Source organism: Arachis hypogaea, chromosome 14 (genome assembly GCF_003086295.3).
Source record: "Arachis hypogaea cultivar Tifrunner chromosome 14, arahy.Tifrunner.gnm2.J5K5, whole genome shotgun sequence".
NCBI classification, from domain to species: Eukaryota; Viridiplantae; Streptophyta; class Magnoliopsida; order Fabales; family Fabaceae; genus Arachis; species Arachis hypogaea.
Window position 1 is genome coordinate 137664017 of NC_092049.1, and position 5781 is coordinate 137669797.

At 28.1% G+C, this 5781-nt stretch overlaps 1 pseudogene; it reads left to right on the forward strand.

Moving 5' to 3' along the window:
- The first annotated feature begins 1913 nt into the window (after window positions 1–1913).
- LOC112744506 (short-chain dehydrogenase/reductase 2b-like) lies at window positions 1914–5309 on the forward strand (annotated as a pseudogene).
- Window positions 5310–5781: the final 472 nt, after the last annotated feature.

Genomic DNA, 5781 nt, shown 5'->3' on the forward strand with positions numbered 1-5781 from the left:
TATCTTTACAACTTAGAAAAATTTGATCGACTCCCTCCGTTATTCTGTTATTGTTGATGTGATGCTTCCACTATTGTTCTGTCTAGCAACAGATTTTGACGGCTTGAACCCACCCCATTCCACATCTACCATAAATGGACCTTCAAAGCCCGAAAAATTGCTGCCATAGAAAAGGAAGACGCTGTCTGTCGCCGTTGTTGGTTGGCTAACTCCAAACGTAAAACTGATTCTGTAGAAGAACCCGGTCTCCATGAAGGCGCCATGATTCTCAGATAACAACGCAATCAAAGCACAAAATACATGACAGTTACAACAAGTCCATTATCTTTTATTTCAAATTATCCTCAACGTGTATGTAATAGAATGAAAAATTAAAATACAATTATATTTAAACAATTATTTGTATTATTTTTTATTAATTTATTCAAAAAATAATTAAATTTTGAAGCTAATTGGTATAAAATATTACAGATATAAAACTAAGAAAAATTTTTATTTGTATAAGAATGAGCCTACTAAATAATTATTTTATTTAATATATAATTAAGAGTATTTCTTTCTTTGCCAACGAGTTATAGTTCAAATGACATAGTCTCTATATTCACCTAAGAGTTGGTAAAAAAAATACTTTTTTTTATTAACTTTTTTAAATATTAATTATTTATTTTACATACAATATAGAAATAAATTAATATAATATTTATTGAGTAGACGCAGTTACGTAAAAAAAATTTATTGTCATAGTATTTGAACCAAAGAAAAAAAAAATTATTTTAAGAAAAACTAATAATATATATTAACTAAAATAATATAATTATCCCAAATAATATATTATAAATATAGTAAAATGACATATTTCAATAAAAAAATTGTTAATAAAAACTTATATGAATTTTTGTTTCGCATAAAATAAAATTATTATATGTTTGTTTGCTTTTTACGTTGTATATATGTTTTTTTTTAAATAAATTAGTATAATACAAAATCTTTTATCATTCTGTTCATATTTAATGTTTTAATTTTGTTTCTCACAAAATAAAATTATATATATATTATGTATATAATATTAAAATTTAAATAAATTTTGTTTTATGTGAAATAAAATTATAATATTAAATATGAATACAATGATAAAAAATTTTGTGTTATATATATATATATAACACAAAATTTTTTAGCTTTAATATTATAATTTTATTTCACACAAAACAAAATTTATTTAAATTTTAATATTATATACATAATATATATTTAATATTATTTTTTTTAAGATTCTAATATATCTTTTTTTCTAGATTTAGTACATGAATTTTCAACTTATTTTTTATGTATTATTTATTTTAATTCTAAAGTCTAATAATTTTTTTTACAGACATGTTTTTAATATTTATATACTATTTTTTTATTTTGAACTTCAACCCAATACCTGAGATTTACAAAAAAAATCTAAAACTTATCAAAAAATGATTAACCTGATTAACAGGTTATCTTTTTAAATCCAGACCATTCAAATAAAATATAATAAATAAAGAGTTCAGATTTACGAATTCACAAGGTGTGCAGCACTCTATACTTAGCAAGGAGCGTTTAAGAATGAGCCCAATTTAATCAATTATATATACTAAATTTTAATTATTAAAATACATCTTTAAAAAAATATTTTAAACATCTTTATTTGAGTGCTTTTTTTTTTTACATAAGGCTAACTTCTTGTTTAACGGTTATAAAACTGAAACAAATTAATCAACTTAAAAACTCAAATTGATTGTTATCTCAGCAAACTTGTAAGACGGAAATAATGGCAAGTGGCATACATGCATGAAAATAGTGCTGATGAACTGAAGCCTTAACTTATCTTCGTTAGAAACGAACAAAGCCTCAAATTAAAGATGGAACAAGCGCCAGAGGTAAAGTACACCACTATTTTCTTGTAGTATTTTTGCTTGAGACACTAGCATTTTCAATGCTCTTTTTTAATATACTTCAAACCCTATTTGATGTTAAACAGGATCTGTTTCGTTTTAGTTTCTATTTTCAGTATTTTTTTCTAAGAAAAATGAAGTTACATTATTTTCCAAATTAATCAGATATGCAGTTGTGTTGACTTCAAATAGTAAGGCAATTAGCTTCAAATGGAGTGAAGGTTGTGTTGACTTCAAGAGATGAGAAGAGAGGCCTTCATGCTTTGGAAACTCTCAAAGATCTCTCTCATCTTGTGCTCTTTCACCACCTTGATGTTGCTGTTCCTGCTAGTGTGGATTCTCTTGCAAATTTCATCAAATCCGAATTTGGAAAACTCCACATACATTTTGGTAACTTGACAAATTAAATTCTATATATATATATATATATATCACTTTCTTTTTCTTTCTTTTTTTTGTTTGCATGAAAGGGGATACAAAATGAATTATGTGAAAATAAAATTTCCATGTTTGCATTTTTCTACTCAGAAACAAGTTTCATTGACTTAGTCAACTATATATATATTTGGGATTTTCTCATTTATTTTCATGTTTGTTGATTTTTTTCCCTTACAATTCCACTAAAAAAATGTAATTGACTAATTTGTTCTGAATTAATAAATTAAACTTCTCGTATGAAGCTCTGCATGCTAAGAGGTTTAATTACTATCAAGTCATGTTTAGGGTTTATGTTATTAATTTTGGATACTAACCAGGAATGAGTTCATTGCCTTAATTAATAACCTTGACTTGGTAGCTTTCAATTGAAATGGATTCTATCTTTTTCCTTGACATATATATTGATGTTTGAATATTATTCTTGAAGAAAAGAATTGCATTTTGTAGATCAACAATGCAGGGATTGGTGGACTTGTGATTAAGGACAATGATTTGGTCCCTCAAGTGTTATTCAAAAGCAGGGTAAGAATTTTACAGCCAGTTTGGCTCATATTTTTTTATTTTTCAACATTTTCTATTTTAGAATTAAAAAAATATATACCAAACACAATCTTAGCTTTTAATCTAAGAATATTGAATTGGGTGAAATTTTTAGGAATTATCAGATGATGGAATAGAGAAAGCCAAAATCGTTCAAACATTTGAGTTAGCCGAAGAATGCTTGCAAATAAATTATTATGGTGCTAAAAGAACATCTGAAGCCCTTCTTCCTTTTCTCCAATTATCTGAATCACCAAGAATTGTGAATGTATCATCCTTCCTATGAAAGTTAAAGGTAGGATATTTGTGTTTTTTTAAGGTTTAATTATTCTAATAATCTCTATAATTTTGCTAATTATGTGATTAGATCTTTATAGTAGATAAAAATTTATAATTAGATCTTTACTAATTATTATTTTTCAGAAAAAATGAACTAATGCTAAAATATTTGCTTTTAGAATATTCCATATTCATTCTACATCAAACACAAAATCAAATATTTAAAATAAAATTATTTTTTTAACAAAATTATAGTTAAAAAAAGACTGAAGGAAAAGTTTTTATCTAATATAGAGACTCAATAGTCAATACAAACTTTTAAACTATAAAGATCTAATTAAAATTTTGATGAAATTATGGAAACCAACAGAATAATTAAACTTTTATTTAAAAAAAATTAGTAGATCTTAGATTGCTTCACTAAATTTGGTTGTTGCTCTACTAATAGGCTTATTTTATTACTTTTTATTCTCCATTACTATTTTATGATTCTGTTTTGGTAACTCTCATTATTATTGCTTTCAATGTCTAATAATTCAGCGTGTATCAAATGAATGGGCTAAAGGAATCTTGGGTGATGCTGAAAACCTTACAGAAGAGAGAGTTGATGAAGTGTTGAATGAATTTCTGAAAGATATCAAAGAAGGGTGTTTAGAAAGAAAAGAATGGCCTAAGGTTCTTGGTGCCTATGTTATCTCAAAAGCTGCTATGAATGCATATACAAAATTGTTGCTAAAAAGTACCCTACTATATGCATCAATAGTGTGTGTCCCGGTTGTGTTAAAACCGATATAACTGCCAATACTGGACTTTTAACGGCAGAAGAAGGTGCTGCTACTGCTGTCAAATTAGCATTGCTTTCAAATGCCTCTTCTGGCCTTTTCTATTTTCAGAGTGATGTTTCTTCATTCTAATTCAAGTGAGTTGGGTTATGTATACTCATTTTCTTCTACAATCATAAGTCTCATAATTCAATTGTAAAGAAAAGTGAACCCATCTCTATATGAATTGATAATCAATCTTGGTGTGAAATTACTTATTATTAGCATAATAAATTAATAATAAGACTATTATGAATAAAAAGAAAAATATTGGTACATTTGTTGTAGCTAATGTGGAACTTCAGACCTCTAAGTATCATTTATTATGTTAATTCGAGCCTCCAACCATTACTGTCTCTAACTCCTCACAGTTTGATATGGACATCTTTTTCAGTTCAGAAAAACTGTTAGCAGTTGAGGATGTAAACAAATCACTAAGACAGTAGATGGTGCCAAGTTCATCAAACAATTACATGCCAAAATTTTCAGGAAGTGGGGCCATCCAGGTTTGCTCAAAGCCTATGGATTCAAGCTAGTATAAATCCCTAAGAACCAATCCTTTAAGCTGTGAAAGAATTTTGGTATAATTTTGAGTGTCAAGCTCAGGCCTTTGTGAGTTGAATATCTGTTTGAAGCCACTATCGACCACTGCGATCTGTTCTATAGCAGTTAGTTGAATCGCTGAGACGAAATCATCTGGAAATGAATGTAAGTCATCATGGAAACTCAACAATTTGAGGAATAAGATGTTTTGGAGGTCCACTTGAAGTAGTCCAAAGTGAAGAATATGTAGAATTTTGAAGATCCTGTGTTTGAATATGTAGAATTTTCAAGATCATCTGCAAACATCTTCAGCTCGGGACAATGATAAACATTTTCAAGATCATCTAGACATCTACAAACATCTTCAGCTGGCGATTCCCAAAGAGTCAAGGTGGTTAAGCAAGGGAACATCAAAAGCTCTTTATTATTTTCTTTCCCTGCAGTTATGACTTCATATTTTCCAAAAATTTCCTCTAACTTGACACAGTTTCTCACATCTAATTTTCGTATCTTGTCTTTGAAAACCGATGCGGGAAACAAACTTGTCATGCATTTACATTCATTAACAATGACTTCTTTTAGAAATGGAAGCCTGAAACCACCTCTAGAAACTGACTTAGAAACTGTCATTATTCTAAAACTAATCAATATTCCATCCTGTTGCTTAAAGTTGAAATCACTGAATATAAATTGTTCATCACTTCAGTTTATATAGCCAAGTGTAGAAATTATTTCTCTTGAACATAATAAAATTTTATTTGGAGAAGGATCTTTATTTATTTATTACCTGACTTATAAACTGTCATACTGCAGCAGCATTAAGATCATGGTGGAAGACCGAATCATCACTCGAGTTGTAAGAAACTTGAATCCTTCTAGAAACTTGATTCGCAATACTCAACTTGCAACTCCTCAGGGCGTATTAATATTTTCGCTGTTGAAGGTGTAAATAGACGTAACTTACTTCCATTGTTTCCAAGTTGGGTGTCTTCTCAAATAATTCAATTGGCACATTAGACTTATTATGCTCATCATCATTAAAACGGTAAAGTTTATTCAAACTCTCAAGATTTTCATCCTTACATTTATTCAATCATGAACTTAAAAGCTTGAGTGCATTTCCAATTCAGAGTCAAATTTTCCATCTTGGAAGTATCCTATGACCAAAAGGGTTTATACTTATAAATAACTTTTTGAAGCTTGTAACTAAAAAAAGTAAGGGGTGTACACTAGTTGGA